The sequence below is a fragment of the Taurulus bubalis genome, assembly GCF_910589615.1.
Source record: "Taurulus bubalis genome assembly, chromosome: 10".
NCBI lineage: Eukaryota > Metazoa > Chordata > Actinopteri > Perciformes > Cottidae > Taurulus > Taurulus bubalis.
The window spans coordinates 14,844,775-14,854,942 of record NC_136598.1 but is presented as its reverse complement, the minus strand read 5'-3'; positions in this window follow the sequence as shown (position 1 = coordinate 14,854,942).

Genomic DNA, 10,168 nt, shown 5'->3' with positions numbered 1-10,168 from the left:
GTGTATTCGTGCACATTCTTCCTCTCTGTCACTCTCTTCAGACACATTTTCCTATCAGTGTTATTATTAACCTGTGAGATGCCACAGACTCACGAGATGAGACATCCTTTCAAATAATCTATTTACTCGTTTTTGTCAAAACAGTTTTAATAACAAAACAAAATGTTTAATGAATAAATCTGTGTAAAATAATGATAATTGTGTATATATATATATATATATATATATATATATATATATATATATATATATATATATATATAATTTCTGCTTGCATTCCTCTGATTTCATGTGTTTTTATGCTGCATCTTTAATCCTTAATGTTGTTGAGTAAATGTAGTTTATCGGGCGGAACGCCCACATGTCGTCATCTTTGTTTACCTTTTTTTTTTTTTACTTGTCCTTGCTTCCATTGGTAACTGCATGTTTAATGTCACATTGCTATGAATTGTGGGTAATTCCCTTGGGCAAAGTTGGCATCTAATGCTGACTCACGGAAAGGGTTCATAATGGGCTCAAAATGTCTGCCAGAGAGCCCTCAAACACTCGACGTTGTGACAATGGGAAATCCTCACGGATTTAGCGGGAGCGCGCTTTAAAGTCCGTGAGTGTGTAAGGGTGGAGATTGGGATTGGGCCATTATCCCACCTGCCCCCCTTGGCTTTGTTTGCTTGTTGGACTGCCTTCCTGGTTTTGACCTTTGTCTCCCTGAGAGTGTTTGCAATTTCTCCATTCAATTGCCTTAAATTGGCTGTATTGACCATTGGAAATGTTATAGTTCATGCTGGGTTTAGTTTAGTTTGTATGAGCTGTGTTGATGGATCTTGGTTTCCTCCGTTTCCTCGTTTAATTTGATTGGCTAGTAAGCCTTTGTTTTATGCTACGTCGGTTGGCACTTACTGGGTGATTACAGTTTTGTGTATCTGGAAGTTGGAAAAGTTGTGAGACAGATCATTGTGAGTTGGCTTTATCTATTTGCAGGTCCTCAGCTCCAGTGCAGTTTGTGAAATCATCATTTTGATGTGTACTTTGGGTCAGCAGTTGAATCTCTTTTCCTGCTGACCATACTTCTCCCTTTTCTGCTTTTTGCTTTCTTTTGTTTCAGCAAAAATGATCTGCATGTTTATGTAGGTTCTTTTATTACACTTTTAGGTACTGATCAGGAGAGTTCGGAAACTGTCTCACGCATGCACTCATAAGCAATTTTTTTTATGTGACTCTTTGCTTCCCAATTCATCAGCTTCTTGACTGCTCCACTGGAACCAAGGCTGCTGGGTGGGAGATTAGATCTAGTACGCTGGAGGGTGTTTGGAGCTTTAGGTCACTGTTCATATGGAAGTATATTTGTACGACAGTGTAAAAGTGTAAAGGCACACTTGGTTGGTTTATAAAATAAAGGAAAAGGGCTACAATTGGAAGTTATAGTTCTCTTTTAATACAATCTCATTGTATTTGTTTTGTGTTCCAACTGTCAAGGTGGAAATTGTTTTTAAACCAGGTAGAAAGGGAGGGTCGTGGGCATAAACCTGGACCTTGTTCATTCTGTCTCTTCATCCTACTACTGACATTCAGCCTGAATTGTGCCATACACTGTTTTCATTGCTGATCTGCCCACTCCATTATTCATAAGACTTTACTGAGCCAGTTTGTGACTAATGCAATGCTGTCTCGGGTTGTTTTACTAGGGTGTCTGGAGTGAGCTTTCCCATGTCCATTGGAGAGGACAGGGGCACTAATGATCACCTAAACTCTAGAGTTGCATTTGGGACCAGCTTTCACACTCTGTTCCAGTCCCAAAGTTTTTGTAACTTCACCTATGAATCTGCATAATGTAGTTTGCTTATAATATGCTCTTTGCAGTGATTCTTGGTTATTACTGGAGGTAAAAATGTGCAGCTTCCGTGCAGATACTCTGCTTAACCAATTTCCTAAGTAGTTGTCACGGGGTGTGGTGGCGGACCAAGACACAGACCAGAGAGCATGCACTTGAGGACACAAAGGGAAAACTGTTATGGAACAGCGAGGAATCCAAGGACAAGAGGGCGAGGGTGGTAACCGGGCAGGCAGACTGGGGAACCGGGAAGATGATCCACACTGTAGGCTCAGAAAGAACAAGGTAAATGCAAGGGAAAACACTTGGGTAAACTCTGAATAAGAATCTTAAACTGAGCGTCTGAGAACGAACAAAATACAACTGAGGTTGTAACACCGATCTGGCGAAGAGTGGATGAAGACCCGGGGTAGATGTACTGTTGAATGATGAATTGATGGAAAGCAGCTGGGTTGACTGGGCGTGCGTGACAAGAACAGGCCTGTCAAATTGTGGCTGCGACAGTATTTCCCAAATTGTGGTGCAGGGTGAAATATACCTGATGCATAGTTATGCACTGCAGACTGCATCTTTTTGTACAATATTCTGTGTCTATTTATATGTTCCAAAGTGATATTTGATGCCGAACTTTTTACCCTGTTCCCACTCTCTAAGCTATAGGCTAAACATGCTTTGGCTGAAAGTTTCCAAACTATCATGCATAACCAGCCAGTGTTAGTTAAACAAATCATTTCCTTGCTGCTTCAGAAGGTTTATCTGCACACATGTAATAGATACATGTAGCCCAGATTGCTCTTTTTTTCATGATCACAAAGTTGTGCAAGTCCATCCTTCTAAATATGCATGGAAGGGTGTTGTGTTTTTTCTGTACTGTATCAAAGTCTGGGCTGTTGTGTTGCGTTTTGAGTGACCAGCCACATGTTTGCAACATTAGCCTTTGTCTGTCAATTAGATGAAGAAAATGTAAAGATACAATTCAGCTATTTAATCTATATTTTAAGAAGATGTTGAAATAAAGTGTAAACACACTTGACAATACAATCAGCTTGCACAGATGCAAACCTGAGTCGTATCAAGTCATATATATTCCTTTGTGCCCTTACATTTGCAAATGCAAACATTAAGCGGTTCTTCAAGCTGATTGTATTGTCAGATTGTGTTTCATATTACGACTTTACAGCTCTCAGTCTACTTGGATATTCTACCAACACACTTTTTCAAAAATATTTCACACTGCATGACCACTGATCTTTTACCAATTGTAAACACATCCATTCTCTCAGGTGTTTTCCCACAATCCCCAAAAACTGCAGTTATTAAACCACTTCTAAAGAAGGCTAGTTTAGACCCCGAAATATTGACAAACTATAGACCAATATCAAACCTCGCATTCTTAAGAAAAATAATGGAAAAAGTGTTTTTTCAACAGCTGAACAACTTCTTGGCCGAAAATAACTGTTTCGATGTCTTCCAGTCCGGCTTTCGTCAGCACCACAGTACTGAAACTGCTCTTGTTAGGTTAAGGTTGTTAAGGTTTAAGTGGATGTCAACGACATCCACTTAAACACAGGCAGTGGCAGAACCTCAGTCTTAGTATTACTGGATCTCAGTGCTGCATTCGACACGGTTGATCATGACATACTACTAGACAGACTGAAAGTCTGGGTAGGACTCTCTGGCGCAGCACTTAAATGCTTTGAATCCTACTTGAAGGACCGACAATACTTTGTGTCGGTAGCTAATTACACATCAGAGCTGACTAGGATGACGTGGTGTTCCCCAAGGTTCAATACTGGGGCCTCTTCTGTTCAACATCTACATGCTTCCACTGGCTCAGATTATGAAAAACAACAAAGTGTGTTATCATAATTATGCAGATGCCACACAACTCTACTACTCTAACTATATCACCAGGGGACTATAGTCCCATACAAGGGCTGGCTAAATGCATTGAAGAAATCAATAACTGGATGTGCCAGAATTTTCTTCAATTAAATCAAGATAAGACAGAAGTAATTTTTTTTGGTCGAACGATTGAAAGTCAGTGCTCAGCTTCAATCACTAATGTTAAAAACCTCAAACCAAGCTAGAAATCTAGGTGTAGTTATGGATTCAGACCTCAACCTGAACAGCCATATCAAGACAATTACAAAATCAGCCTACTACCACCTGAAGAATATATCAAGGACCTATGTCTCAACAGGATTTGGAGAAACTTGTCCATGCATTTATCTTCAGTAGACTTGACTACTGTTACGGTGTGTTCACAGGCCTCTGTAAAAAGTCAATCAGAAAGCTGCAGCTGATTCAGAACGCTGCAGCTCGAGTCCTCACTAAGACCAGGAAAGTGGATCACATCACTCCAGTTCTGAGGTCTTTGCACTGGCTCCCTGTCAAACAAAGAATTGACTTTAAAACCCTGCTGCTGGTTTATAAAATGGTTTAGGGCCTAAGTATGTTTGTGATTTGCTGCTACCTTACCATCCCGGCCACTCAGGTCGCCTGGGACGAGTCTACTTTCTATTCCAAGAGTCAGAACTAAACATGGAGAAGCAGCGTTCAGCTTTTCTGCTCCACATATCTGGAACAAGCCCCTGAAAGCTGCAGGTCTGCTGAGACCCTCAGCTCCTTTAAGTCCAGATTGAAGACTTTTCTGTTTGCTGCTGCCTTTAATTGAACCAGATTCAATTACTGCATCTCACTACTGCATTGTATTTCTTAAACTGCACTGCAACTTTTATTTAACTTTTAGTTTTTATTTTGCTTTTTTACTGTATTAATGTTTTCTTAACTGTTTTTAAATCTGCATTATGTTTTGATGCTTTTAATGGTTTTATGTGAAGCACTTTGAATCGCCTTGTTGTTGAAATGTGCTATACAAATAAACTTGCCTTGCCTTGCCTGGAAGCATTGATCTACCCCACAAATGCTGAACTCCTGGAAAAAGGTTGTTAAACAGTCAAAGCCAAAATAATAAAGCGCAGCCCACACCATTCTATTACACGTCAAATAACTGATGCAATTTTCACAATTGCATCTAGAATAGTCCATTTGATAATTTTTTTGCATTGCTTTCACACTTTACTTTGCTGGTTACCAGGTTTGTTTAACATGGGGAACACTCACTGGGCTACTTCTCTGTCTGTGATTGTAAACTCCACTTTGAAGTTAACGCTCCCAAGTGCGTCCTGGTCATTTTATGTACCCAGCTTTATGTGAGTTGTTCTACCACCTTACAGACTGCCTCTGTTATTTAAACTCCTCATGACGGCGCAGATTTTGAGCCGAGAGGATGTTGAAGGATTGCAACATCCCTGACAGGTGTCTGGCGGTGCTTTCTGTGTCCTCAAATAGTCAAACCTAAAACAGTACACACATTTAAGAGTCACATTTTCACAAAAGCAGTGAGAGCGACGGCTAATTACTGGGGAGCATCAAAGAATAATGTACCAAAATGGAGTTGGCTTGTTTTTAGTCCCATCTCCTTTGTTTAAGAATCACAAAGTGCATATTTCTGTTTGCAAGCAGGGAGCACGGAGTAAAATATGTGCTTTCAAAGCAGTAACCTATAGCACCCAGAAAAATAATTATAGAGAAACTGGTATTGATCAGCAATACATAAACCGTTGCAGATATGGAAAGGTCAATTTGCAGTGTGAGAGTAAATCCATCGAAAATATAAATATAAAATGTAAAATACTGTGTAGTCAAATATGCATCACTATATTTGGAAAAGGCATTGAACAGCCTCAGTTTGCCTTCAAGTCCAGATTTGGCACTTCTGTAATTACATGAGGTAGTTTGTTGCTCCATTGCACTGGTGCACAAAACATTACTCTTCCTGGTCTGATAAGGTTCTGGTTGCTTCACTAGTTATGTTGTTGTACAGTTCCTGAACGTCCAGTAGTCTCATAAAATAGTTGTAAAGAAAGATTTTTCTAAAACAGAATATATCTTATATTCTCTCAAATGCGACCTATTGAAGCTGCGAGCCGTAGTTCACCTCTAATCAGTTTGGTGTGTGCTCCTTTAAGTTCCTGTTTCATGCCTGGCCCAGAAACATGAACTAATCACGCAGACAAAATTCCACCAGACTTGGCAGAAGGCCAATTGCTCAAACATCCTCTGTTAAGAATTTAGCTTTCCTGGCCAAGTATTTATGTTTTACTTGGCCAAATTTAAGCACACCCAGGTGCTAGGCTTTGAAGTAATCAACAGAGAATATTTCCCTCAAGTATTCATGTTGGTTAGATCTTTCCATTGTTTCAACAAATAAAGCCTTAATCCAACAAGTTGGAAAATACAGGCTGGTGCTCTCTGATGTTGCTGGTATCACTACTATTGATAACTTGCTGAACGAGCCTGCAACGAAAATCGGAACAAACTTTTGAATTAGACCTTGTAGATGGAAGGTTTAGCAACTGAATTGGCAATATTTGAGCAGACTGCTGGGGAGAAATAACTGAAGGTTTACTACCATATTTCCTCTATTGCCAAATTGGGCGAAGGAATATACATCACGCAAAATAGGATTGTGGGTATTTTAGGAGCGCGGAGGACACGCACATGCAGTACAGGTGTGCCTACTGTTTAAGTCAGATTAGGCTTTTCCTAAAGTGAGCCCTTCTGCACCTCATTGTTCTGTACCTGCACCTGAAGGTCAGTAGGTTGAGGTGGTGATTGAGTGAATGAGTTATGTCCTGTTCTATTGAGTGTGAAATGTGTGTAATGTGTAATGCATGGCAGCAGCATTGGCTATGCATGCGAGTTACGGATAACATGTAGAAGAAGCAGGTGGAACAAAACATTCAAATTGGCTGAATAATGCTTTGAGACAACAGGTGGAGGTTGGAGGAAACATACAGTCCTTCGAACTTACGGATGTCGTTAGTGCACTGGTAGAAGAAGAGTTTATTGTCAAGACACTCCGAGATTTTAAACTGTCAATCATTTCAACTGTTTGGTTATCAATGAGGATGGGATGCTGACGTGAGGAAGGACCAATTATTACTTCCTTTGGTTTGCTGACATTGGTGGAGAGTGTGCAACCGTGTTGTCCAGGGCAGAGTGGGGAGTAGTGCAGGAATGGCTGTGTCATCTGTGTATTTGAGTAACCAGTGATGGGTGACTGGTTGGTGTAAAAAAAAGTGTGTAGAGGAAAGGGCACACAACGCTGTGGTGCTCCAGTGTTTGTGGGGAGTGGTGTGATTGTGCCCTGACTTTATGCACAAGATGGATCAGACGGGGAGAAGTGTTGAGATGGTGTAGCCTTTGGTTGGTGTTAAAAGCAGAGCTGAGGTCCACAAGGAGAATCCTAACACAGGTGCCTGGGGAGTCCAGGTGCTGGAGGAGGAATTGCAGCAGGCAGGCCATAGCATCCTCTGGTCCCTTTTTATGAGGGAAGGAGTAAGCCTCCTGGAGCTCTTTTAGAAAAGATTGAATTTATCCTTGGCATGACAGCTAACCATTAGCATTTTGTCAGAGTGAGCTGCAAGCGTCATAACAACAGCCTTGACAACGACATGATGACCCACATACAGACAAATCAGTACTGACTTCAGATGTGTGCTGCATTGTTGATGTTTTGTATTTTTATATTGGGTTATATTTGCCTTGAGCTCGTCATTGTTAAACATTGTGTCATTGTGATACCCATTACCCGGAGAGGTTGAAAGGAGATTTCTAAAACATTATAATTGGACATAAATATGACAAGGGAAACAACACACAAACATTTGATTACTGGCTGCCCAGGTCACAAGGGAACTAATCACTTGCCCACAAAGACCTGTGCTGAATCCTTCAGTGCAGAGCCTCTGGCTCGAACAGGTGCCCTCAACTATTACAACTGACAGTGTTTTTGCGTGGAAGGCAATCAGGGATTAGAGTTAGCGGCTCGTGCTGGACTGCACGTGCCTGCGTAAAGGTGGTAGGGATCAAGTGGTATTCCTGTTAGAGTATCAATACATTTAGCAGGGACACTAGTTCATGTTTGAGTATTTGGAAGCTATCCACTTTGTTGAAGATTCCTTGTGCAACACCCTGTTTTGGGGCGTTGTCCCTGACCCCTGATGTATCTGTGGAGAAGAAGTACATGATGGAAATCATAATCAGGTACAGGTCACAGAGGAGCCATTTAAATAATAGAAGATATTGAAGACAGCAGGGAAAGAGCAGAGATTTCTGTTGATAAGCACCAGCTATCAGGCCAGCAGTGAGAATAGCCTCACGTACTGTAAGTAAGGAAGTAGACCAGGCAAATAAATGAGATTAGACAGCACAGGGCATCTGCAGGGTACACACACAGACTGATACCCCAGAGCAATGCTTACACATCTTAACAGGACCACTCCTCCCTCACCCACTTCCTCTCTTTCTCCTCTCACTGTTTCTGTCTAAATAGTTATTCTGTTGCCACTGAGTCTTTTCTCTGCCCTCCTCTGGTAACTGGTATCATTAATCAAGCTATCTATTGGGCTCAAACATGCTTAATGTCTTTGGCATCATAGTGTACCGTATGTATCTAGTTGTGTACATTCTTCTGTTATGGAGCCACTTTTCATGGCTATGCACAGTAATGACAATCTGAACAAAAAGCAGCAGATTTCTTTTTTCAAGTCTTAACATCCACAGTCAAGGCGAGAACAAATGGGCAAACCTTTTTGAAAGTGTACAGTAATCTAATCAGTGCAATGACATTCAAATGTATGTAGGTTAGATGTACCTGACTCTATTGAAAAATTCACAAAATAATCGGTCCTTAGCAAGTGAAACATGCTCTGACAATCCTTGAGGTCCTTCAATCAGATATTTTCATCTACCTCTGAATAAGAACACTGTGTGCTCATATTAGGCTGGAAAGGGCACATAGGGATCTCTGAAGAATTTGACCTTCACAAGTCAACAGTTAAGCAGATGAATGTAACAAATGAAAAAAGGCAGCGTTGCTGCAACACTCAGATCAGGGGTTCCATATTAAACTCAAAGAGGTGACAGGAAGCTGTAGGGCGTGTTATCTACCTGACCTGCCTTCATTTGTCAAAATGGGCTAAAACATAACCTGGATGTATGTCCCTTATTGCCTGAAGACAAAAGACATATTTTAAAACAATGGAAACACTGCTCAGTCTCCTGTTTTTTTTCGAGTTTTTTTCTGGCACTTTAATTCTTCCTTCTCTTCAAGGCTATGAAGAGATATAGACAAATAATGAGGATCTCGTCCAAACATACTACCCTTGTAGTACAAAATTCCCTTTGTTATCAAATACTCTTTTCTTACTGTGCTGAAGAATAATAACACACAGAAAACCCCAAATCTTCCACTGAAGCACTGGATCTTTGGAAGATAACCTCTTGATTTGTCTGACTCAGTCTGCTGAAGACAAGAAAATGTGTTTTTACACAGAACAAGGACTAGATTTTGTCCCCCATCATTTACATTGGAATCACATTATGAGGCAATCTCTTCACTCCCCCAAATGGAGACGAAGAATGATTACAGTGGACAAAGGCTTTTTTAATGTCCATACTGGACAGTATTCAGATAATCCAGGGAGCATCCTGGACTTTGCTTCCACTGCAATACTTGATACTTAAACATCATGAAAATGACTAAAAACCCGGCCCATGGTATCATTTGGACGTAGCCAGTGGAGAGAGACCGAACATAAAATGTACTTATCATAATCAGGTACAGGTCACAGAGGGGCCATTTAAATGATAGAATATATTGAGTGTGTTCAAATCAAAGCAAGACTTTAAAGTTTTACATGTCACCTTTTGCGCGAAGACATTTGTGCAGTTGACACAGAATGCGTCCAAAGAAATCTGAATCCCCTTATCGTTCATTCAGTCCTCAACTGTGTTTAGATTTCTAGAGTAATTCTCTTGGAAAGAGGCAGGTGGTAACAGCGACAGATAAAAGTTATAGTTTATAAGCTTGAATCACAATGAAAAAAACATTCTACAGAAACAATTACAAAGGTAAGAAAATATTTGTTTGGTTGTGGAAATGGAATTAGGTGCAGTGATAAAAGGAGTTAGATGTAGATCAGTCAGCAGGAGCAGCAGCAGCCTAAAAGGCTGGAGAACCAATTATGGGGTAAGTGAGCAAGAAGTGTAGGATGACGTAAACATGAATCTAGACAGGTATGAGGGAGCTGCGCTGCTAAGGGTCATGTAAAAATGTTATGTTATTCTGAAAAGATGAGACGTATAACTTCATTAAGTTTGCAACAGTGGTCTACATACTAAACAATAAAAGTGGTTAATTAAGAGAGCAGGATGTAGTGTCAAATATCATCAGTGATGTTAAGAATTAATAGAGATTAGTATCAA